Here is a 25,816-nt window from a genome sequence, read left to right on the forward strand (position 1 = left end):
GAACTCACAACCCTGAGATCAAGACCTGAGCTGAGATCAAGAGTCAGACGCTTAACCGACTAAGCTACTCAGGTGCCCTGAAAGCAGTTTGAAGTCCATTTTTGGGGGGATAAATTACAGAATGCTCCTAGGTGATAAAGAAATTAAAAAGGTAAAATAAAGTCATTTACTCTGATTTTGATGAGAATGGAGAGAAGTGAGGAATCTAGGACGAACAACCCAGAGAGAAATTCAACAGCCAAGTTGGCCTGAAGCTCTGGAGCTAAAATAGTAGAACCTACCAGTCCCAGCTGAGGTCTGCTCAGAGATAAGGGCTCTGAAAAAAAAAAAAAAAAGTCTAATGAAGACTATGGGTAAGGCAACTATTAACAGTAAACTGTGATTGATATCAAGCAAATGTTAGTGAGAAGAATCAAATGACACCCTGGATTTTATTTTCTTTACAACACTATGTACGACCTACGTGTATCATCTTGACACCTGTAAAAACATTAAATTCAGTAGTTTCACTCCAGTGTTTTTGTTTAGAAATAAAAGAATGAAAATCTGTGGTTTAATTTTTTATCTCAGCTTCCCTGGTTTATTCCAAGGACTTAAAACCCATGATCAGTGTGCTTACCAATAACAAACGTACTTACCCATAGCAGTGGCAGCGTACCCTCATACCTTACTTGTTTGAGGCTCCACTTTTGGATATATTGCAGTAGGAAAAGGGCAGGGAATAACAAAACTGGACTTTGCTCCAGTATTTTCTATTCTTTGCTGTGTTTGTCCTCTCCCTTCTTCAGGAAGTGACATTTAGGGAGAATAACTTTAGGAACGTGGGTTGGGTTCTTCAGTGTTAAAGGGACTCTCACTGCCTGACTGAGCCCGAGTGCAGCTCACAGGATGTGGGGCATGAAATGACTCATCAAGTGCCCTCTGAGCTACTATTACCTGCCACTATGCACAGGGCATCTCTTAGGCTGAAATGCCTTATCCTGATGAAGGGGATTGAAAACATTCCATTCATTGCCACAGAGAGAACATGAATGGAAATGAAAACCCAGAGGCAAAGTAGGGAATTCAGGCCAGATATAAGGTGAGCAACAACATCTCACCTTCATCCCCCTCATGGACAAGAAAACTGGCAGACGATATCCTGAAGCATGTGTTGGAGAAAAGCAAGGCCTTCCACAGAAATCAGGTACCAAGGTTCAGCCCCTTACTACTACAACTTTTAAAGCAAGTAATATTTTATTTATTTGTTTATATTTGACTGTACTTATAAAAAACTTACAATGTGCCAGATACTCTTTTTAAAATTTTATTAATATTAATTCATGTAATGAATAATAAGGACCTTGAAGAAAGAGGTGGGCATCACCAGGTAGACCAGGTGGCAAGCCAGACTAGGATTCACAAAAAGATCCTCACTGATGGTTTCAGCGAGTGTTTGGTAGGCATTTATGATGTGCTGGTCACCTTAGCAGGCAGTGGTCCTAACTATTCCCTTAGCCGCACGGGTTAAGAGTTATCAACAGAACCATAGAGAGGAGGAACTCCAATCTTATTCCAGAACTCTCTGTATATCCTTATGATCTCACCTTAAATTGATTCATAGTTCCCATTATTGGCTCATTGTATATTCAGTCATTCTTGAACAAAGATCTGAGTTCAAAAACCCACAGATTTCACCATGGGGGGACTTAACCTGACTTTAGAGTCAGGGTGCTCATTAGAAAAACCAGGTAAGAAGCCATCTCACAGAGGGTTGATGAAATTAGGCTTATATTTGTCTGGTTCACCTCATGTTGCAAAATTTGCATTTGGCTCGTAAAGCAAGATGAGATTCTGATAGTGCTCCAGAATTCCCAGTTGGCAGGCATGGTATGCCAACACAGAGGGAACCTTTGGTTTTATTGTAAGTAACATTGTGTTGTCCTTTATACTACTGTTCTACATTTTAAACTTTTCCAGAGGATGAAAATCCAAAGTACAGAAAGAATAAATTCCATCATTGTTATTAGTTTTATTAGGAATTCTTCAGTAGGGATTATTTTATGTAATGACTTCTTTTTGGGTATTTCAAAATATTATCAGGTACCATGCAACATTTCATAAGTACATCTGTTTCACAGATCAAAGTGTACTCCTGTGTAAATTACACTGAGAATCTTTTAAATAGCCTGTGCTTGAAGTCAATAGAAGTGAACTTTCTTTTATTCAATCATCGTGAATAGATCATGGTATGTTGTTGTGCCTTTCCCCCCTCTCTCCTGTGTAGTATGGTTGGCAAATTGCCTTGAGGATCTGTCATGAAGAAAGAAAAAAAATCCCCATTCTTCTCTTATCACCCTTATTCATCAGTGAATTTCAGTGTTCTGCCCACCTTTTATTCTTGAAGTTGTTTGTACCCAAGGAGAGCTTTTGCTTCTTTGAGGAGCAAGACACGAGGATGTCATGCCAGCAACCATTCCTGAGTCAGATCTTACAGAATTAGTTAGTAATGTAACCTTTAAGTACCAGTGGGCATTAATTTTGGATGACATGTATCTTAGAGCAAGTTTAATCATGACAGAATAGAATTTTTAGATAAATATATATTATGGATTTAACTTTCACTCTGTTGCTCTATTTCGTGGTGATAGATGTTTCAAGTAGCTCTGCCATCACTCAGACCTGAGTAGCTGGAAGAGCAGAGGACTAACCTTGATCATCTACCATATGCCAGGCATTGAGCTATGCATTCCTCAGATATCATCTCATTGAATTCTTGCCATGGACGCTTGTGTTAGGTGCCATTACCACCATGTCACAGTTGAAGATCAGCAGTTAAGATGTGAAGCCCCAGCAGGTAAAGTGGTGCCAGGATTAAATCCAGTCTACTTACACTTTGGGCACATATTCATACTTGAGATAGGAACCAGGATGGAATCTTCTGTCTTGATGGAAGGCAGTGAGCTGACTCATCCTCTGATAAATCAACTAACCAAATGAAAGGTACATATTAAGGTGGCCTGGTACCTTTAAGTGTCTTAGTTAATATGTGTTGGCTCCAATATTTCCATCTTTCAGGCAGCTTTATCTATAAGATAAATCCACTAGACAATGACTAAACATAAAAGCTTAGTGTTGCAATAAACATCTAACCACCAGAGGAAAGACAGTGTGTTATTTACTAGCTGTATGGTCTTGGGTGAGTTACTTAACCTCTTTAGTCTTGCTTTCCTCATCTGGATGAGAATTAAAAGAGATACGTGTGCAAAGCACCTACCATACTACCTGATAGGTGGAAAGCATTCAATAAAGGTTAGCCATTATTATATTCTTATGATGATGCTGGTGATAGGTAAGTTAGATTTAAAACTTGTTGAATGACATTTCTCAAAGATTTTTAATTTACCATTGACAAACTGGATGGAGTTCCAATGGAACTTAATGGTCTACATTGTGCTTTAGATTTTAAAACTTGCATAAGGACTCTCATAGCATGAGGAACAAATTGCTGGTTGACATATGCCTGGGAAGACTGTAATGTGATAGAGACTGGATTCAGAAAGACCTCACTGGTCAGAATTCAAATGCCGAGTCAAATAAATCAATTTGATTTTTCTGCACAATTTTGGGATGGGGCACAGTGGCTGGTCAACAGCTTTAAATTGGTTAATAAGTGTCAGTTTGCCAAAATCAGTTGGACAATGACCAATTTGCTAAAAGTCAGTTTGCCCAATGATTAACTCATCAAGTTAAATTTACCAATAAATGCAAATCTTTAAGCATTATTTATAAAGTTTACAACAATTTGTATTGTACATTTAATTGTTTTCAAGGATTCATTCATATTCATCAATTCAGCATAAGATTATATTGTATATTGCCATTAATATGAAAATTCTGTGAAGGGATCCAAGCTAATCACATCAATATGAAATGATGAATTTTTCTTTCCAGTTGCTAGAAATGCCAAATTTAGGCTTATATGCCAGTTGAGGCATTGTTGAAATGACATTCAAAGGAACCAGAAGCACTCAAAAGTGGCTGGCACAATTCCATTATATTAAGGATGTTAGCTCCATCAGGACAGACATTTTTGTCTCTTTGGTTCACTGGTTTATGTCCAATGCCTACGACAGTGCCTGACAATAGTAGGTTCACTAAATCAGTCATTTGGTGAATAGAATTTCAGGCAACTGGCTCTCTGCAAATTGATTTTTGACATTTTGGTTTGCTCTGCTAGGCACCAGCAGGGGCAAAGAAAATGTAGGGGTTTTTGTTGACTGTGTTTTCAGGGTATGTTGGAGTTTCCAAAGAGGTGAGGAAAATTTTAAGCTGTGTAACTAGGTAAACATGTAGATACCAATGGAGGGAATTGTTTTACTGTCTCCACGCTGGTCAGACCCACTTGGATTCTGACTCTCCATTCTTGTAACCACATTTAAGGGTAACTTGACAAGTGGTAGTGTACCCAGAGGAAGGTTACCAGGATAATCTTACATAAAGAATGGTTGGGAAACTGGAAACAGACTGGAAAAGATTTAAGGAATATGCAAGGGCTCTCTTTTAATATATGAAGGGGCTTCCATGGAAAGTACTCTGACTTTCTTTTGTCTTCCCAAAGGAAAAATTCAGTCAGTGGACAGAAACCATGAGAGTAGCAGACCCTGTGTTATCTGATTCCCAATCACATGCCCTTTCCTTTGTGCCTCATGGATTCTCCCTTCCTTGGAGTAAGTAGAGAGTGTTCTGTGCTATAGGGTTGTTGGAGAGGGGTTAAGAAGTTGTAAGGAGTTAAGGAATCAGAACACCAGTTGAACAAGGTGACCTCCAACTTCCGTTTCAGCTCAGCGCATCAGAGATCAAGAAGCTGCGCTCTCGAGTAATACAGTCTTAGTTTCTTCATTCATAAAATAGAGATAACACTGTGTATCTCATAAGCTTACTGTAAGGATTGAATAAAATAATAGACATAAAGCACTTAGTTCAGTGCCTGGCACATAATAAGCACTAGACAAATGCCTCACCTATTGTTCTGAATCAATGAAAATGAATGTACTATATCTACCTTTCTTTTTTCAAGGGGTGATAACCAAGGTTTCAGTCTCAAATGGTTAAGGTAGACACTTCCAAGGGCTCCCTAAGTTTTTCTGAGGGCAGGGAAGTTATTTTTTGTTTTTGAAATAGCTGCTTCCACAGATGACGCCCGAATATATACACAACACTTTAGACTTTGCTGTGGACTCCAGACTTCTGCTTTGTTCAGTAGTCTGGGCGGGATGGAGACAGGAAGAGGCACTGAGACACAGCGGCTGAGGAGCTGCAGTCCAGGCTGGGTTAAGCAGGGAAGTGGCCCCCATGAGTCACAGGCTGGAAAGCTCCAGCAGGGACCCTCTGGCTCCCGGACTCCTCACACTGGGAGACATTTCCTGCTCTTTGCACTCCCTGTACCTCCCCTCCCCCCAAGAGTTCCTTAAGACAAGGTCTTTAACTGAATTGTTATAAGCCAAGGGAATGAGTGTTTTTAGTGTCTGCCAAGGCTGGGAATCTCCCAAGCTTTGAGAAAATTGTGTGTGAGGCCAGTTGGTTCTCTTGCTGGGGCCTACCTTGCCATCTTGGCCAAAGGAAGACAGTAGGATTGTTTCGTCAGGGGTTGGGAGCGCTTAGCTAGCTTGTGAGTTAAAAAGCCAAGTGTTACTACCAAAATGGTCCTTCCACAGCATCCCTGGAAAGGGCAAAGACTTCACTTTGACTTTGGGTTAGGTACCCCATAATCTCCTGGGGTTTGCACACTCAAGCTCCACACTGCATGAAGGTCAACTTAGGAAGCCCACGTCACTTGGGGAGAGGAGCTAATGTGGGTCATCTCAGTCCAGACTCAGCCTTTGACAGGTTTATGGGTGGTGGAAGGCTTTGGGCTCCCAGCTGGCTCAGGTTGGGACTCTGTTCAGTCCCCTCTTTGGGCCTGCAGATGGATTAGGCCCCAGACTTTCCTGGGGTAATTTGGAAACTGCACAGGACCTCTAACATATGGCCCTGATAAGAATCTCTCTCTCAGAGATAAGGAGCTGTTTAAGGGAATCTGAGGAAGCCTGGGGGTTTGTTTCCATAAAGCTGGACAATGTAAAGTGTAATCCCTACACAGATGTAATTAGCTGTTAAGCATATTAAGTAGCAAGGGAGGGGTGCTTTTCTGGTTCACAAATTCATGTGAGACCACACTAGGGGAACTGAGAGTGGGTATCTTTTCCTGCCAGATCATTAGAATCACAACTTGCTGATGGACCACCAGGCTGCAGCAACCAGGAGACTCCACAGGACCTAGGGGAGCCACAACCATGAAAGACCCAAGGCCCAGGGGCCTCTTGTTTCTCTAATACTGGGAAGGTCAGAGAGTCATCTTTGAGGGAGGCTTCAGATAAGTCATATCAAGGCTCACTATGGAGCCAGCTCACTTAGTGTTTTCTGCTAACACAGGGTTTGGCACTGTGGTTAGGTTGCTGGGTGGTCTCTGGGAAGGCTGAGAGCCCCCCTAGAACTGCCAGCTGGATGAAGCTGCAGTCTGTCAGACAGAAAGTCTCACTTGTGGCCAACTAGCTACTAAATGGCCCTCACTGCGTGTACCAATGGCATCTCCATGGCACTTCCGTTGATTCAATATAAACTAATAATGGACAATTATTAAGAGCTTACTCTGTGCTAGGCAGAGTACTAAGCAGTTATAGATCTACCATCTGATGTCTTTCTCATAACAACCTTAGGAGTTAGGTAGTAATATCATCACTAATTTACAGATGAGGAAACAGGTTTAGGTAGGTTAACGTTTTGTACAAAGTTATACAGTTAGTAAGTAGTGAATACAGGTTTTAATCCCAGAAGCTGATTCAGAGCTAAAATTTATATCATACTTTAAGGCTCATTAGAAACCTCTCTCCACAAGCCTTGTGGAAAAAATCTGCCATTTCTCAGACTCCAGTTGTTATCAAGATCAACCAAAAATAAAAAGGATTAAAAAAATACCTTGGTAGGGCGCCTGGGTGGCTCAGATGGTTAAGCGTCTGCCTTCGGCCCAGGTCATGATCCCAGGGTCCTGGGATCAAGTCCCACATCGGGCTCCCTGCTCCTTGGGAGCCTGTTTCTCCCTCTGCTTCTCTCTCTCTCTCTGTCTCTGTCTCTCGTGAATAAATAAATAAAATCTTAAAAAAAAAAAAATACCTTGGTAGAGTCTATAACAAAACGCTCTTCTGTATCTCCTCTTTGTCTGCCTGGTCTAGCCTGATCTTTGGAAATTCATTTGGGGCTTTTCTGTCATAGTTGACTTTATGTTGTTTGGGAACTTTTCAAGATGATGAAAGAACAGAGTGATCAGTGAAAAGCAGTTGTAATCATGTCTTTTGAGTGTCTTCAAATTTTATAGAGGTTTTCTAGGCAAATAACCAACAGTCAGGTGGAACGATGGGGAGATCACTGCAAGTTAGAATTTGGGATTAATAAGCAAAATCTAGAGACAGTGTCTTTCCTTTGAAACGGCCAGCTATCACTCCCAATAGTCAGGCTCTCTGGAGTTCATGTGTCTGGAGAGGATAAGATGCTCAAGGGTAATGACTGGCATGCTACTTTTTTGAGTTGACATTCTCTTTCTCTTCCAGCCTCCTTTATGCATCTTCCAATCAGAAACCGTTGAACACTAAAAATGTCTGATCTGAGAATCCAGTTTGCGTTCACTGCAGGGACAGATGGTGATGTGACTGCTTAGTGACGCAACAGCTCTCTTCATGATGCTGGCTTGATCCACTGACCTGTGATGGGAAATCCCTAGGGACTGAATCACACTCTAAGAGGAAGCTTTTATGATTACTCTAAAAGGACAGAAGATTTTCCTACCAGGCACTTAATTAAAAGTTAGTCTGAGGCTAGGGGTGCCTGGGTGGCTTGGTTGGTTCGGCTCATGTCATGATCTGGGATCCTGGAATCAAGCCCGCCTCGGGCTCCTTGCTCAGCGGGGAGTCTGCTTCTCCCTCTCCCTCTGTTCCTCCCCCCACCCTCATGCTCTCTCTCTCACAAATAAATAAATAAATCTTAAAAAAAAAAAAAGAGTTAGTTTGAGGTTACTAATGACCTCCGCCACAACCTACTGGGGTTCTTGGTCCACGGTCTTGCTCGGGCCCTGCGCTGTAAAACACTGAGTCCACACAAGGGGACAGTATGACGGTCCAGAGCATTTAGCACACCAGATAACAGAGTATGTTCAATAGACTTAGGATGGCAAGGAAGTAAGTGGCTTTGTGGACAGCAAGAACCAGGTGGGCCTGGAGTAGAGTGACCAGGTCAGCCAGGCTATGCCCAGACGAAAACACAGCTGACTCCGTATCTTATCAATTGCTGTTTTGCGTGATTTAAGACAGCCCAGTATTAAATGGAAAAAGTGTGTGTGGGGGGGTGGGGGGAGTGAAGTGGGGCAGGCATGGAGGGAAATCTAAATGCCGAGGTACTCATTTCCAGAGCCTTCAGGAGATAACGTCCCACCAGGCGCTGTGTGGGGCACTTAGGGCAGCGTAACCCAAGGTGAAATAATAATCACAAAGTGATCTTTACATTTTCTGATAAAGCTCTCCCTCTTGCCTATTGGCAGCAGCTGATGAACATTACATTTGAATTAAGCATTAAGAGCAGCAGGGAGCTTTGAGATAAACCACTGCAATTATGAACTCACTTGCCGTTTAATGGCATGAAAACCATCAGTAGTGTGGTAGGCCTGACTGAGTTCCCACAGTGATCCCACCGTCTTGTGGGCCTGGTTTATTATGTTTTATTGGCAACCCACAGCTTGTGTTAATTGTGCAGCCATCCCCGTGAACAGCTGGTCCCTGAGAGGTGCAGGGTTGTCTCTCCTTAGACCAGCTTGCTTCCTGGTTAGAGAGGGTGATGGGTCAGTTTGAAAGTTGCCATTCTTATTTGTGGCTCTCTGATTTTTTCCCCACTATTTACCTCAAAATATATCTAAGTCACCACACCCCTACCTGTCCCCCACTGTACCCACCAACTGCTCAGACCCACACGGTGCTTTTGATAATCTGTGATGAGATTTTATTTCTGAGAGTTTGTGGAACTCCTCTTTTAAGCAGGCACCATTCATAACAGCCTCTTCGCTAAGAGTGATTTTACGAATATTCTTGCATGAAAAAATCTTTTTGACGCTTGTTGGCAATTTATAAAAACGGAATGTGTGAAGATTCCAGAGCCCTGTACCTTTCACAAGGTACCAAACACATAAAATATTTAAATATTGTATTCACTTGATAGTTAAAACTAGACTCGATAATTACTAAAATACAGTCAAACCATTGTGTTAAAGGTAACGCTTGACAAAGTAGTTTTGAAAACAAAAAATAAACACTTTCATAAAATGAGCAGATCCATCCACATCCTCGATCGTTAACGTGTTACAAATATGCAGTCACGTGGAACAGGCTTCAGGTGGGTTTTATTAGCTCCCCAAGAACTAGATGTCAGTAATGAGGTATTTTAGAAGCAAAGACCTCTGTCCCAGGAGGAACCTATATGGAAAACCCCAAAGCAAATCCCTGCCTCGAAGGTTTAAGGAAAACAAGGATGGAGATGTCCGCGAAGGTGTCTTTATCAGTGAAAATGCGTTCGGGTGAAACTAACAGAAAATCCTGAAGCTGGTGGGTTTGCCCCTGAAGACCCTGACATTACCTTAGAATAATCTGGGTTTTAAAATCGCCCTAGAGATTCTGACACACAGGGAAAGTTAAGAACCACTGGTTTAAGCAATAAGAAATTCATTACCTCACATGACAGTAAGTCTAGAGAAAGAAGGAGCTTCAGCACTACAATGTCCCCCGAGGACATTTTATTAAATACTCCTCTAGATTCTAATTTTTTCCATTGTTAACAACCTGTTATGATATTTGTTGTTTGACATTGTTTCCTTTCCACATTTTCTTTATTATAAATAGTAATTTGATAAACATTGTTGTGTTGCTTTCCTTCTTTCTTTTGGGCATCTAGTCCTAGAGGTGGAGTAGCAGACTTAAGTAAGAACATTGTTTAAAGCTTTTAATAACTATTGCCAATTTATCAACTGATACAATTGGTATGACCTAGGAAAGCAATTTAGAGAATGTATTTGGGCAATTGTATTGAAAGTCTTAAATATGTTTATATCTATTAATCCTATTCCTGGGAATTTATGCTGAAGAATTAATCTGAATTAAACAAAAGTAGGAGAGGGCTATCTGTATAAAGATGTTCCTGGCAGCATCTTTTATAATATTAAACTCTTGGAAACAACCCAAATGCATTAAAAACACATTACTGGAAGGGTTCTTGGAAATCCTGTAACTCTTATTTTTCAGATGTGGAAAAGTAACATCTAGAGAGCTAAAGTAGTTTCCTAGCATCACATAGAAAGTCAAGGTGCTCTGACTCCCATTGTGGATTGTAGCAGTTGACTGCTAAAACTTAAAACTTTCAAAACGTTACAACCTTTTTCATAATGAATACTCAGCTCTTAGTGACTGAATCTCTTTTGGGGGGAATAGAGCTTTACCAAAAATTTACCAATTTCTTTTGAAATTGTTCGCCATTACTTTATACATTCATTTCTGATTTCTGGTTTCAGTTTCTTTTTGCATCCATTCTTTCCTGTGAGGACTTATGCATTAATAACTTCCTTTGGGCGCCTGGATGGTGCAGTCGGTTAAGCTTCTGGCCCTTGATTTCAGCTCAGGTCATGATCTCAAGGTTGTGAGATCGAGCCCCATGCTGGGTGTGGAGCCTGCTTACGATTCTCTCCCTCCCTCTCCCTTGCCTCTCCTTCACCTGCTTGCTCTTTCATTCTCTCTCTCAAAAAAAACTTCCTCAATCTTTGTTAATCTGATGATATTTATCGCACCTTCAGACTTGAATGATAAGTTAGCTAATTATACAATTCTTTCTTAAAAATTTTTTCATAACTATGAACATATTATTCCATTATCTTTTGGTAATTATTATTGCTGATCAGGATTTGCTATCTAATAGCAATTTCTTTGGAGATAATTGTTTTTTCTCCCTTGCAGCTTTAACACTTTGTTTTTGAATTTAATATTTGCAGTTTTACTACAATGAACTGAGGTATAGATTTATTTTTATCTATACTGCTCCGGATGTAGGGTGTTCCTTCAATCTGAGGTCTCATTTATTTCTTCATTTCCAGAAAATTCTCAGCTATAATCTCTTTGAATATTGCCTCTCTTCCACTCTCTCTGTTCTTTCTGGAATTTCTATAGATACATTGGAGATTGGAGATTTTCATTCTATCTTCCGAGTTTCCTTGATTTTTCCTTCACGTCTCTCATCTCTTGGCTCTCTGTATTGCATTAAGGTAATTAACATTTCTGTGCTTTAGTTTCCTCATCTGTGACTTGTGGATCAAACAGTTCTCACATATCAAAGGTTTGTGGGACTGTAAAATGAATTGCAGTAGGCATCCTTGAAAATGATCTCCAGTGATCTTTAAGGAAGAAAGGAAGGAGAAGGAGATGAAAGAGAGAAGGGAGGAGAGAGAGAATGAAGTTATTATCCCCAACATTCTCTTTTTAAAGACACTGCTGCAAGTCAAAAATGCAACAAAATGTTCAAGGCAGTGTGTACCCATGCTTACTATTTGGAGATTTACCCAGAAGGAAGATGAGGTCTTCAGTCCACCTAGGCCAATATAGGAAGAAAAATTTATGAAGGTAAACATTTACAAAATAGCTCAACATTAAAATTTAAAACATTATTTGAGCAACAACATGGATGAATCCCATCCATAGATGTATTGAGAGGCAGGTGTAAGTGACAAAAGGATACCTATGGTTAGAATTCTTTTGGTTGAAGTGCATTTGTATAGAATTCAAAATCAGGCAAACCCAAATTACATTGTTTTGGGACATATACATACTAAAACTGTGGAGAACAACCAGGAGTTTTTATCACTAAAGATTACATAGTGATTATCTCTAATGAGAAAACAGGAGAATGTAACTGGGCAGAACCATGTCGGGAGGGCTTCAGGGACACTGGATATATTCAATTTCTTGAATTAGGCAATTGTCCTCAGAAGTGGATCTCTTTCGGGATTTGGGTCATAAGATGGTATTAACTTTATAACTATTTTAACTATATCTAAGTCTTATGCGCTATTCTGGATTATGATAGATCTCATATTAAGAAGAAAATATATAGGGATTTTATTTTATACTTATTTTTTGATCAATTTTCATATCTAATGATATGATGTATGTTTTCAGAAATAGAACCCTGATTTATAATATTAAATCTGTGCTTGTAACAGCTTGACAACATTTTCACTGTGGCCTAGAAATCGCTTGTCCTAACTCAGACCCATTTAGGTATTCATTTTTAAATAAGGTCCAGTTCAATAGAAGATTTTTCAACGTGGAGAAGAGAGACTGTGATGGGGAGTGGAGGATTGCACTAAAGACACATCTTAGGTACTTCCTGATTCTCTGCAGGATGAGCTTCTTCACCCATTCTATGGTTCTTATGTCCCCATAGGGTGCTATCCTTATGCTATTGTTTAGGGGTGGGTATGAGCAGAGCAGGAACATCTATACATGTCCAATGTTCAAAGTGACCTTCAGTGGGGAGAGAAACAGGGCTCTGGAGTGTTCATCAAGGGCACGGAGAAACAACAAACCCCAGGAGCAGTCCTCTCATGAGAACAGATATCCAAAACAAAAAACAGAAACAAAAATTAAAACACATAAAACTATGCTGGGTGGAGAATAATAATGCTGGGGCAACTATTTCTATTAGAGGTAGGAAGAGCGTTCTGGTTTGGACAGGCTTGTATTTACTAGAGGGTGAGGAAGGGAGAGGCCAAAGGCCAGGGAGGATGTGCTTCCTTCCTCCTTTTAATTGTTCAGGCAGTTACTAACACACACACACACACACCCCTAACACACACACACACACACACACACACCCTGTGGTCTACAGTGTGTGCTTGCCAAAAGTAGATTGTCCATATATGCACAGGTGGAAAAGCAAGCTGACTAGATACTAGCCTTTCTACTTTTATTTATATGTTCTATTGTACAGAACACATTTACCTTATACTGTACTAGGTGCTGTAGCTGATAAGCTTTAGTGTTAGGCAGCTTATATTTGAATGCTTTGGGTCTTACCAGCAGTATATCATTTGGTAAATTATTTATCCTGGCTAGGCACTGGTTTTCTTATCTCATTCTTACCTTTCAGGATTATTGCAAAGATGGGCAACAAGGTAAGGTGTTTAACATGGTCCCTAGCTTTATAGCACTTGCTCAATGAATGGTAGCATCAGTAGTAATAGTTTCAGTTGTTCTCTTATTGGGAGAACATACTAGCCATTTAGACAAAGATATAAAATTGTGTATTTAATCAAGACCTTGCTGGGAAGTTGTGGGTTTTTTTGTTTTTTTTTGTTTTTTGGTTTTTTTTTCTGCTAGAGCTGAGTAGAGAGGGTGGTTGAAATGTGTGGATCATTTGAAAGTTACTCCAAGATTTCCAATAGGAGGGATCATTATTCATTTGTTCAACAAATATTCAACAGGGCTTTACTTTGTGCTAGACACTATAGTAAGTGCTGGAGATAAAATGGTGAGAAAGATAGATACATTTCTGCCTTCATGGTGTTTACAGTGTAGGGAATTTTTTTTCTTTTGGTATCCTTTTTAGGGCTATATAGGAAATATCCTATGGGTTATAGTAGAATAACAAGATCTTTTGAGATACCCATTTATAGACCTTATCCTCTCAATAGATCTCTTAGTCTGAGTGTTTTGGGAAGCAAATGCTTGCTACATTTGGGGATCCCTAGCTCAGTCCCAAACAGGACACCAATCATGAACTGGCCATGGCAAATTCAGGCAAGGAAATCTACAACTTCAGGAACCTGGACATTTCCGACCTATTCTGGAAGGATTTGAAAACCACTTAATATAGATATCCTGTAAAATTCTGTTCTCCTGGGATCCTTTAGTCAGTTTTTTTTTTTCTTTAGTCAGTTTTTATAGAAGTATTTTCTTCTCTCTGTAAATTAAGAATCACAGCAAAGAAAGAGCAACTCCCCAACTACTCCCTCTCTGCCTGCCTACCCCTTTCCCCTTTCCTAAAGAATTTGTTGGGCTTCTTTTTTAAATTTCCAGGATTTGAACTATGAATACTTCAACAGCATAGCTGAGGGAGTTTTACAGTGTATACCTGAACATTCTCTACCTATAGCCTGCCATTGACATTTAACTATATCTGCTTTCTTGTGTATCTATCGATCTATTTATTTCCCTAAATAACCATTGACCCATTTTTTTCTTTATTGCAAAGTAAATTACAGCATCAGTATTCTTCCCTATAAATATTTCAGCTTGCATAACATTAAGTAGAGCTCAGTATTCATTTATAGTTTTTCCTTTGATGTAAAATACACAAACAAATATTCATAAGTACTAAGTATATATTTGCTGATTTTGACAATTCATGAAACTGTATAACCTAAACCTCTTTCAGGAAAAAAGGCAGTAGCATCAGGCCCAGGAAATTGTCTTCTGCCCTTTCCTTCTCAATTTCTGCCAACTCCTGCCCCCACCGTCAACCACAGTTCTGATTTTTTCTGCCAGAGAGTACTTTTTTCCTTGTTCTAGAATTTTGGGTAAGTGGATTTGTACAGAATATGCTCTTTGTGTAAGGTTTTTTCCACTCAGCATAATATTTTTAAGCTTCACCACGTTGTGTGTATCAGTGGTTCATTCCTTTATATTACTGAGTAGTAGTCATTTTATGAATATGCCACAGTTTCTTTTCCTATTGATGAACACCTGGTCTGTTTCCAGTTTTAGGCTATTTTAAATAAAGCCACTGTGAACATTCTTTTTTTTTTTTTTTTAAGATTTTATTTATTTGACAGAGAGAGAGAGGATGTGCACAAGTAGGGGGAGCGGAAGAGAGAGAAGTAGGCTTCCTATTGAGCAGGGAGCCTGATGTGGGGCTTTATCCCAGGACCCTAGGATCATGACCTGAGCCGAAGGCAGACGCTTAACCAACTGAGCCACCCAGGCACCCCCACTGTGAACATTCTTGTACAAGTACTTTGTGAACATATGTTTTTATTTCTTTTGGGTAAATACCTAGGAGTAGAATTGCTGCATCAAAGACAAGTACATGTCTAACTTTATCAGTTATTGCCAAACTGTTTTCCAAAGTGGATGTACCATTTTATAGTCCATCAATAAATGCATAAGAGTTGTAGCTGATTTACACTGGGGGTCGGTATATTTTTTCTGTTAAGGGCCAGAGAGGAAATATTTTAAGCTTTGTGAGCTATATGGACTCTGTTGCAACTAAACAACTCTGCTATTCACATCTTATAAACATGAATTTGGTTGTGTTCCAGTAAAAGTTTATTTACAAAAAAAAAAAAAAGTTTATTTACAAAGACAGGGGGTAAGCTGGCTTTGGCCTGCCAGCAGGAGTTTACCAATCTACCTCTATATCTTCATTAGAATTGGTGTCATTCCTTTTTAATTTTAGCCATTCTAATGGGTGTGAAATGGTATCTCAATGTGGTTTTAATTGCATTTTCCTGATGACTAATGATATATTTTATGAAGTGTCTGTTTCAGCCGTCTGCTCATTTTTTAGCCATACTATTTTATTGAGTCCTGTGACTTCTTTATGTTCTAGATACAGTCCTTTCTTATATCAATGAATTGCAAATATTTTCTAAAAGTCTGAGGATTGCCTGTTTATTGCTTGGTCATTCTACCTGGCATATGGTGGTGTCTCATTGATGTTTTTAATTTGTATTTCCCTAATGAAAGTTGATGTGGGACATCTTTTCATATGCTTATTTGCCATCTGTTTATCTTCACTGGAGAGATATCTGTTAAGACCTTTGGCCCATTTTTAATCACATTATTTGTTTTCTTTTCCTTATTGTTGAATGTCAAGAGTTCTTTGTATATTTTGGGTAACAGTCCTTTATCCTTTATGAGGTATTCTTTTGAAAATATCAGTCTGTGGACTGTCTTCTCATTCTTTTGACATTGTTTTTTTACAGAGCAGAAGTTTTTAATTTTAATGCAGTTCAGCTTTTCAATTCTTTCTTTCATGGATCATGCTTTTGGTGTTGTATCTAAAAAGTCACTGCCCTACCCAAGGCCATCAAGGTTTTCTCCTATGTTCTCTTCAAGGAGATTTATTTATTTTTTTTCATTTTTCATTTAGATCTGTGATCAATCATTTAGAGTCAATTTTTGTGAAGGGTTTAAGATCTGTGTCTAGGGTTTCTTTTTTTCTTCTTTTTTGCTTGTGGGTGTTCAGTTATTCCCACACCAGTTTTTGTTTTTGTTTTCTTTTCCAAGAGAGAGCACATGCATGCAGGTGGGGGAGGGGGGAGGGGTTGGCAGCAGAGGGAGAGAGAGAGAGGGAATCCTAAGCAGGGTCCATGCCCAGTGTGGAGCTGACACGGAGCCCAATCTCATGACCCTAAGATCATGATCTGAGTGGAAATCAAGAGTAGGACACTTAACCAACTGAGCCCCCCAGATGTCCCACCCACACCAGTTATTGAAAAGACTATCTTTGCTCCATTGGATTGTGTCAAAGATCAGTTGACTTTATTTGGGACTCTATTTCTGGGCTCTCTGTTCTGTTCCATTGATCTATTGTCTTCTTTTGCCAGTACCACACTATCATGATTCTTGTTGCTTTATAGTAAGTCTTGAAGTTGGGAAGCTTCGGTCCTCCAACTTTGTTCTTCTCCTTTAATATTGTGTTGGCTATTCTGTTTCTTCTGACTCTCCATGTAAACCTTAGATTAAGTTTGTTGATATCTGTAAAATAACTTGGTGGGATTTTAATTGGAATTGCATCGGATCTATAGATCAAGCTGGGAATAACTAACATCTTGACAACATTGAGTCTTCCTATCCATGAACATGGACTATCTCTCCATTTGTTTAGTTCTTTGATTTTGTTCATCAGTTTTGTAGTTTTCCTCAATATAGATCTTATACATATTTTGTTACATTTATAAGTATTTCATTTTGGAGGTGATAATGTAAATAAGATATTTTAAGGAAGAGTGCACAACTTTGAAAAGAATCTTCTGAAGTGTTCTTGGTCATCTTATGGAAGCAAGAGAGCAGCTGGCTTAGCTGACAGGTTTGTGTATGTGTGGGATACCACAAGCAGGAGGATTTTGTGTAAGTTGCCTGATCACACTGGCTGCATCAATGAAGTGGTTCCCCCCCACCCCCCACCCCACCGCTGAGCCCATCACTCTTTCTGCTTCCAGTGACAAGAAACTGTGTATGGGGGAGAGTCAGTGAAGATATGAAATGGAAGACTCTAAGCCTGCTTGAACTTGAGACCTCAGATTACCACTTATGCATAAGCAGCATCAAATGGTGCCCAGGCCAGCACCCTCCCTTTGGATGAAGAGCATTACTAGCAAGAAACAAGGAGGTGGCCATATTCCAATGGCCACATGTATTCCATTTCAAGTGGTTAAGGCAAGCTTCCAGTGGCCTCTAACAACCACCTGCCATATTTCACAGACTGTTTTTCTTCCTTTTTTTTTTTAATAAGATTTTTTTCCAAAGGGACAGACATTGGCTTTTGAAAAAGGGCTTATAGTTTCCTGTTTTCCAATCCAGGCTGAAGAGAGGGAGTGTGACTGAAATTTGTTTGTTGGGGATTTTTTTTCAATAACTACTTTGTACGATATTTTCTTTCTGTGCTCCTCTGACTTATTTTATATTAAAAGCCAAAAATGAATGCCTTTTTACTGGGCAAAAAAATGTGTTTTCAATTTTAAATTTCACTTATTCATTGTTGGTTTATAAGAAAGCAACTGACTTTTGTATTTAGCCTTATATCCTGCAAACTTGCAATGATTGCTTATTAGTTCCAGGAGTGTTTTTGCTAATTCTTTTGGATTTTCTACATAGAAAATCATGTCATCTGATAACAAAGACAGTTTTATGTCTTCCTTGTCAATCTGTATGCCTTTTATTTCTTTTTCTTGCCTTATTGCATTAGTAGGACTTCCAGTATGATTTTGAAAGGGAGTGGTGAGAGAGGACATTCTTGCCTTCTTCCTGATCTTAATAGGAAAGCTTTGAGTCTCTTACCATTAACTATGATGTTAGCTATAGGGTTTTTGCAGATAGTTTTTGTCAAGTTGAGGAAGTTCATTTGCATTTAAAGCATTCCTTTATCATGAATAGATGTTAGATTGGTCAAATGTTTTTTTGCACCCACTGATTTGATCATGCAATTTTTCTTTTTTGGTCTGTTGAAGTATTGAATTACATTAATTGATTTTTGAATGTTGATCTAGCCTTGAATGCCTGGGACCCCTTCAGTTTTTAACGTTCAGAGTTGTCCACACTCAGCCTCCAATAATTTACCAATTACAGTTCAAGTGTTTCTACCTTGGCACTGGGTCCCAAGGAGACTTCTGCTTGTGAATTTCTGCTCCAATAAGTTATGATTCTCTGTATTCACCTGTCTGTTTCTCCAGTATGAGGGGGCAATGGTTTGCCTGTGACCTCACTTCTCTGACATATCTGAAAAGAGTTGCTAATTTTTCAGTTTGTTAAGTTTTTAACTTGTTAGTCAGAGTGACAGCTTCTAAGCTCCTTGCTGGACTAGAAACTGGAAATATGTTACCTATTTTCCTCATTTTTTCTTCCTTCCTGTATATTCAAGTTTCTATCTGGTATCTTTAGTCTGAAAACAATTTTTTAGCATTTATTTTAGTATAGGTGTGCTTGCAGCAAATTCTCTCAGCCTTCTTTCATCTGAAAATGTCTCATTGTTACCTTCATTTTTAAAGAATTATTTTAGTTGAGTTTAGAATTCTACGGGGACAGTTCTATTCCCTTTAAAGATGTTATTCCATTATCTTCTGATACATTTTCTGTCTTGCATAGTTTCTAAAGAAAAATCAGCTACCATTCATATCACTGTTCCTGGTTAGTATGTCTTTAATTTTCTGGTTACTTTATTTTTTAAAGATTTTATTTATTTATTCATGAGAGACAGAGAGAGACAGAGGCAGAGGGAGAAGCAGGCTCCCCGCGGAGCAGGGAGCCCGATGCGGGACTCGATCCCAGGACCCTGGGATCATGACCTGAGCCGAAGGCAGACGCTTAACTGACTGAGCCACCCAGGCGTCCCTCTGGTTACTTTTAAGATGCTCTTTTTCTTTTTATGTTTCATCGATTTGGTTACCATGTGTTTAGGAGGGGTTTTCTCTGTTTCGTCTTGCATGAGGCTTGTTGAACTTCACAGATCCATGGTTTGATGTTTTCATCAAATTTGGAAAGTGTCAGTTATTTCTTCAAGTATTTTTTCTGCCTGATTCTCTTTCTCCTCACCTTCAAGGACTGCAGTTACATATATGTTAGAAACTTGATATTATTCCATGCTTATCAATAATCTATCTACTTTCCTACCTTTTTTCTTCTCTTTCCTCTTGTTTGAATGATTTCTATTGATTTTGCTTCCCATTCACTAATCTTTCTTCTGCAGTGCCCACTTGTTCCTTGTAGGCCCCCAAATATCTTAGAGATATTTTTCAGTTCTATAATCTTTTTAATGTTTGAATTGTTCTCCTGAAATACTCCATTTCTTTATGTATTATATTTGTATTTTCCTATAAATTATTTAACATATCTGTAATAGTTGTTTTAAAGTCTTGGTCTGATAATTCTCATAATTGGGCCATCTTTGGATCTGCTTCTATTGACTGCCTCTGCATCCTAACTGGAAATATAAGCTCTCTTATGCATTTAAAAAAATGCCAATTCTCCTAAAAGCTTTTTAGTTGGTGCAGGGAGGACTCCAACATGATCTGTAATGCCAATGAAGCCTCTTTTCTGGCCCAGAACTTACCTAGGAGGTGGAAGACAGAATGGGTCCAGAGATGGTGGAGATATTTGAGTGGCTCTAGACATCTGAACAGTCCTGGCTTTTAGATGTGGGAGATTTTTTTGGTTCAGTTCTAGACCCCACCCTTTTCTTACTCTATATATTTTTACTGCTTGATATGTTCCATTCTTATGACTCAAATTACCATCTATATTCTATTGAATTCCACATCTGTGTCTGTAGTCTGAATCTCTCTCCTGAGTACCAGACCCACATATCTAGCCACGTACATTTCCACTTAGAGGTCATAAAGGCACTTCTAACTGAGGAGTGTTGAAGACTTAACTCACATACATGTTCTCTCTCTCACTCTTTCTCTCTCCTGCTAGACTTTAGGCTTTCACAGTAGAAAACTTATAAAATATTTTAGAAAAATTTTATGAGATTTTTATACTTACTAAAAATATTTGGGTAAAAATACTAGATTCCTAAAGTACACACTTTAAAAATTAGAGTAACATCCTAGGGATACCTGGGTGGCTCAGTTGGTTAAATGTCCGACTTCTTCATTTTGGCTCAGGTCAGAATCTCAGGGTTGTGAGAGAGCTTAAGATCCCCCCCCTTCTCTCTCCCTCTGCCCCTCCCCCCTCTAAAAATTAATAAAGTAAAAATTAGAGTAACATCCTATACTTAAATCATTTTACATTAGATTTTTTTCATTATTTAACCTTTTGTATATCTATTACTTATATATCTATTACTTACATAATATATATTACTTATATAATCACAAATTTAAAAGCCTATTAAGGCACCTAAGTGGCTCAGTTGTTAAGCGACTGCCTTCGGCTCAGGTCATGATCCCCAGGGTCCTGGGATTGAGTCCCACATCGGGCTCCCCTGCTCTGCAGGGAGCCTGCTTCTTCCTCTCCCTCTGCCTGCTGCTCTCCCCTGCTTGTGCTCTCTCTGTCAAATAAATAAAATCTAAAAATACATACATACATACATAAGTAAATACATAAATGAAGTTATTGCCCAGGAGAAAAAATGATTTGAAAAGAACATAAGGGATTGTTTTTGAGTGTGTAAAGGGATCATGTGCAGAAATGCAATGTCTATCTGCACTTTATCCAAAATCAAATAAACAATTCTCCTAACCTCTCTGAGTTGGTGTGAGTTGGTAAACTCTGTGAAAGTAAAGTATGAGTATCAGTAATATCTTTATCACTGAAACTTGAAAAATAAGATTTTGTTAGGTTTATCCTAGGAAACCAAAGGGCATGTGTCACATTCCTTAGCCTGAGATATGACATAGTCCCCCAAAATATGACTGCTAATGTGAAATTTACAGGTAAAACTGTCATGTATTTCTCCCAGTATGAGATTACTGGAAAAGACAATCTTCCCTTTCTTTCTTTAAACAACACAGGTGGCAGTTTGTGGTTCTGTTAGTAGCAGTTGGATTAGGCCATTAAAACAAGGGTGCTTAAAAAATCCTTAAAAGTCTTTTCTAAGATTCACTTCTGATTTCCATGCTTTTCTCCTATTTTACATCTTTAATGGACATGACAACAGGGACTTGGTGTTTGTCTCAAAACTGCCCCTGAGAAATTGCAAGTCCTGCATCCAGGAAGACTCTGGGCTTTCTCTAGAAAAATCCAGTGTGTATCTTTACACATTCCAATCAAATTAGACAATCCAATGTGTATCTTTGTGGAAGACCAGCCCCAAGGGACCAGACTCAGCCTGCACCCATGTGTCCAGAACTGGGTCCACAGTTGGACTTTGTTTTTCCATAAGTCAATAGAGTGGTAGAAAAGGCACAAAATCAAAAGATTTTTGAGCACAAAAATCTGGTCAGAGACCTATATTAAAATTCCAGTTCCAAAAACCCATTAGCTGGCTAACCTTAGGTAATACTTGCCTTTCCTTCTCTGAAAAAAACAGAAATAACAGTACCTTCTTTGCATGGTTGCTGTGGTAATTAAATAAGACACTCTAGTACCTCATACCAAGATGGTGCTCTATAAATGCCAATTTTCTTCCCCATCCCTTTTCCTTTTAGTCTCTAGGTAAGTTATGGGAAACAGTGGTGAAAATCATTAGCTACAGCCACAAAGACATTAGTGAAAGAAAGTTCTGTGGAGGTGAATATTGTGTATGTTTGTATTTTTATTCCCCTTTATTCTTTGTTAATCCTACAGTTCAGTATGAAAAGAAAGAAGAGAATTATGTTCTCCTACTAAAGTTGGCTACTTTCAGCTATATGCAATCTGTATGGCAAAATTCCCCCAAGCAGAGAGCAGCATCTTGCTGCTACTTTTCTACAGATACCTCAAGCTCTGAGGGTATACTCCCTGAAGAAAAATTCCTTCCCATATGCATCCTCTGTAGCAGTGGAGGGTAGAGCTTGGGAAACACTCATGGAAAAACAATCCTGTTGACAATGCCAAGGATATAACACTGACTCAGGTTTTTCTCAGTTCAGTAGCAGCAGTTCTCCACATTCAGCCTCAAAGAAAAAAGAGGCTATATGAGGAAGGCAAATTTGGAATATAAAAGCAAAGGATTTCTGATATTTATAAACACATAAACTATTTTTTTTCAGTGGTTCACGTGGATATTCAAGAACAACACTGCTCTTCTGAAAGCTATTTCAGGGTTCCACACATCTTGTTGACATTTGGATGCAAGCTTAAGCAGTGGTGTGCTGGTAAGCTGGCTCTCTGGAAGGATAAAAAAAAAACTCTATTTGTGGCACCTGCTGATCTCCATGGTAAATACTGAAACCATGGCTGATTGCAGGCTACCAACATGACATCACTGAGCATGGAGTTGGGAAGAGCCATGAGTAATTGGCTCTCTTGAGTTGGTACAAGCTGGCTCTGGCACACCACTGAGCTTGAGGCTCATGTTTAGGGATAATAGCTATTGGCAAACTCAACAGTTGTTGAAAATAGATGTCATCAAGTTCTAGAATTCACTGCCTCTTCCTCTATGGCCTGCATTTTGATCATTGTTTCTCCCACTTTTGGATGCAGCTCAGTAAATCTCCCTGCTGTGGACCCCAGACTCTTTGACTTAATGAAGATTGATGTCTTCATTAAATTTTGAAAAGGAATGCTCAAACATTTTATTACCTGGTTGCTGGTGCCTAGTACTCTCTGTTCCATGGCCCATCTCCCCCACCTTCTGTGACACATTCCTGAAAGGGCTCCAGGAAAAAAAATGTTACGGCCTTGGCAGATCAGCGATTTCTGATTGTGCAATGTCCTTCCTGAGAAACCCCATTCTCCAAAGACAGTCATTCTGAAATAGGAGCAAGAAGTAAGGGTACAGGTCGGCTACTGAGAGGGCAGCAGAGGAGGCCAGATAGCAGTGAACAGGGTCAGCATAAATCTAGGAAATGGCATCCATGTCTATCTCACCAGTTTTAGAGGTTTAGAACTGTCAAAGGGTTCACTGGAAAAAAGAAAGGGATGAAATGATTGTTACTTTTCCAAATATTCTACTTCCATTTTAATTATTCTTTGCCCTTTACAAAGCAACTACACAAGCATTATCTCATTTGCTCCTCACAGCAGGCTGATGAGACATAATAATATTAATATAAATATAATAATATATTACACATAATATATACAGTATGTAATATAATATAATAAATAATAATAATATGATAATTTTTCCCTTACAGGTGAAGACACTGAGACTCAGAGAAGATAAATGACTTGCATAGGGTCACACAGATGTTAAGGACAGTGGAGGAATTTGAACTCCAGATGCCAGGCTAGAGCTCTCTCCATCAGACTATATATATATGGTGATTGGAACTTTCTGTCAGCTCTAATTATTTCATCACTTGTGCTAGGTGGAATCAGAATGGTCAGAACATTAAAAAAAAAAGCTAAGGTTATGCTACCGTCTGAGAAGTTTCAACAGGCTCCTCGGGGTCAGATGTTCTCCAAGATGTAATTCAGTGATACCTCCCTTATCTAGGGCTGGCAGGGAAGGAGAGATTCTGCAAAAGTAAAATGTCTGTGTAATTGTTCATATACCTAAAGCTTCCACATTTCAAATGAAATCTAAAATTATGTTGCTTATCACCCTGTGTTCTTAAAAGTAGAATGCCAAACATAGCTTATTTAACCTTTTCTTGTTGACTTAGGGCATCATTGTAAATCTCAATGGTTTTAGACTTTAATTTCTAATCCTCTATGGTTTTACACTCCAAGATTCCAGACTGCTATGCTTTTTGGAGTTCCTGTTTGTTTTTTACTTCTCAATTGGTGTATTTACATTTAAGAGTTTCTGCACTCTCTTCTCTCTTGTTGTTTCTAATCTGTTAGAGTGTGAGGCTCTAGTCCAAAGAGACTTGTTGATCTAGTAGGAGTAGATAGGTTTTAAATAAAGTCTTGGATAATCCTTGTAGGAGTAAACACTTTTCTACTGTCTTTATTTTTAGGGATGTGGTTAGGGCTTTTGCTGTGCTGCTGAGATTCTTTCACCAGTCCAGTTTTCTTGTCACTCAGCTGCTGTGAGTGTTGGTGACCAATGGCTTACAGCCACACCCATCACTGAAGACTTGCTCTTGGCCCTCCGGAGCTGATCCACCTAGAACTGCCTGGGAGGTTGTCCCCCGACTTCTGGGTGTGACTTGCAGACAACTACTAATGAAGCAGTGTAAAAGCCCAGCTCCTTTGCCTCCAGGTGGGGCAATTCTGTGAGGCCACCCTTGTCTCAGAACTTCGCATAGGATTGAGTGGAGACTGGACCACAGCTGAACCCATGTCCTCACTTTGCTTCTCACATGCCCTGTCTTGCTTCCCTCACTCCCTTACAAGTCCTTCCTGTGAGCATTTGCCCAAGACCCCCGTCTCAGCCTCTGATTCCAAGGACTCTAACGTATGACTGGCTTCCCCTGCTCCTGCTTTTCACTTTTTCGGCTATATGCTAAAGAGGTAGGGTAACAAAAGACTTCTGTACTCTTTCCTGTCCCTTCCCTCAACCCAACACCAAGAGAGGACAGCCTAAGCATGAAACAAAGAATGTATAATGAGGAAAAAATAACTTTTGCAAAAAGATATATTAGAAATTCATTAATTTGTCAAAGTTTTACTTGAAGCCTACCTTATGAATCACCGGGTGAGGGTCTGAGAACACAGATACAAAACACACAATTTCCCTTCACCTCACCCTTTTGAGAAGCTCACAGTCTGAAGAGGAAACCAACAAGTAAGTAAGACAATTAACATATATCATAATAAATGCTATTATTGAAGCTAGAACTCATTCACTCAAGAAATATTTCTTAAGCATCTATTATGCGCCAAACTTTTGGGATCTAAACAACCTGGAACAAAGGATTGTAGAGTCCAAAGGCTGGAGAAGACATGATAGTTTTTACTTTGGAATTGATACTGGAGTAGTTCTGGTAGAGTGAGCAGGAGTTTACCAGGTGAAGGTTAGGGAAGGTGTTCAGATTGAAGGACAATGTCCTGAAAGGGTGTGGGGTTTGGAAGAACTGGGGAGAAACTTATCATGGCAGGATTTGAGAAGAAGGCAGAGAAGAAGGCAGGGATGGATGTGAAGATCTTTATCTGCCAGACTAAGGAGTTTGGGTTTTATCCTGCAGGTAATTTACCAAGAAAGTCTTATGAACCTAGGAATGTGGCCACGAGGAATATGATTGTCATCCATAGGGTGAGTTGGGCAGGGAGAGGGTGGGAGCTCACAGTTGGACAAGCAGATGCCTATGTCAGACTTTTGTGTGCAGTGCCCATACTGCACAGTAGCTTAATGGCCTGTGATATCACGGCTTAGTTATGGTGCCTGTGGCCCAAGCCATGTCTGTCAGGAAGAAAATGAATTCCTTCCGTTCTCACTTTGAAAGTTTGATCTGTAAAGGAAC

At 39.4% G+C, this 25,816-nt stretch overlaps 1 long non-coding RNA gene across 1 annotated transcript; it reads left to right on the forward strand.

Annotated features, from left to right (window-relative positions):
- Window positions 1-1,140: 1,140 nt before the first annotated feature.
- Window positions 1,141-24,968, forward strand: LOC118010520. The gene is made up of 3 exons (XR_004679215.1): window positions 1,141-1,186; window positions 22,514-22,618; window positions 23,603-24,968. It is a non-coding gene; the product is annotated as an uncharacterized LOC118010520 (long non-coding RNA).
- Window positions 24,969-25,816: the final 848 nt, after the last annotated feature.

Source organism: Mirounga leonina, unplaced genomic scaffold (assembly GCF_011800145.1).
Source record: "Mirounga leonina isolate KUSES-001 unplaced genomic scaffold, KU_Mleo_1.0 Mir_129, whole genome shotgun sequence".
NCBI lineage: Eukaryota > Metazoa > Chordata > Mammalia > Carnivora > Phocidae > Mirounga > Mirounga leonina.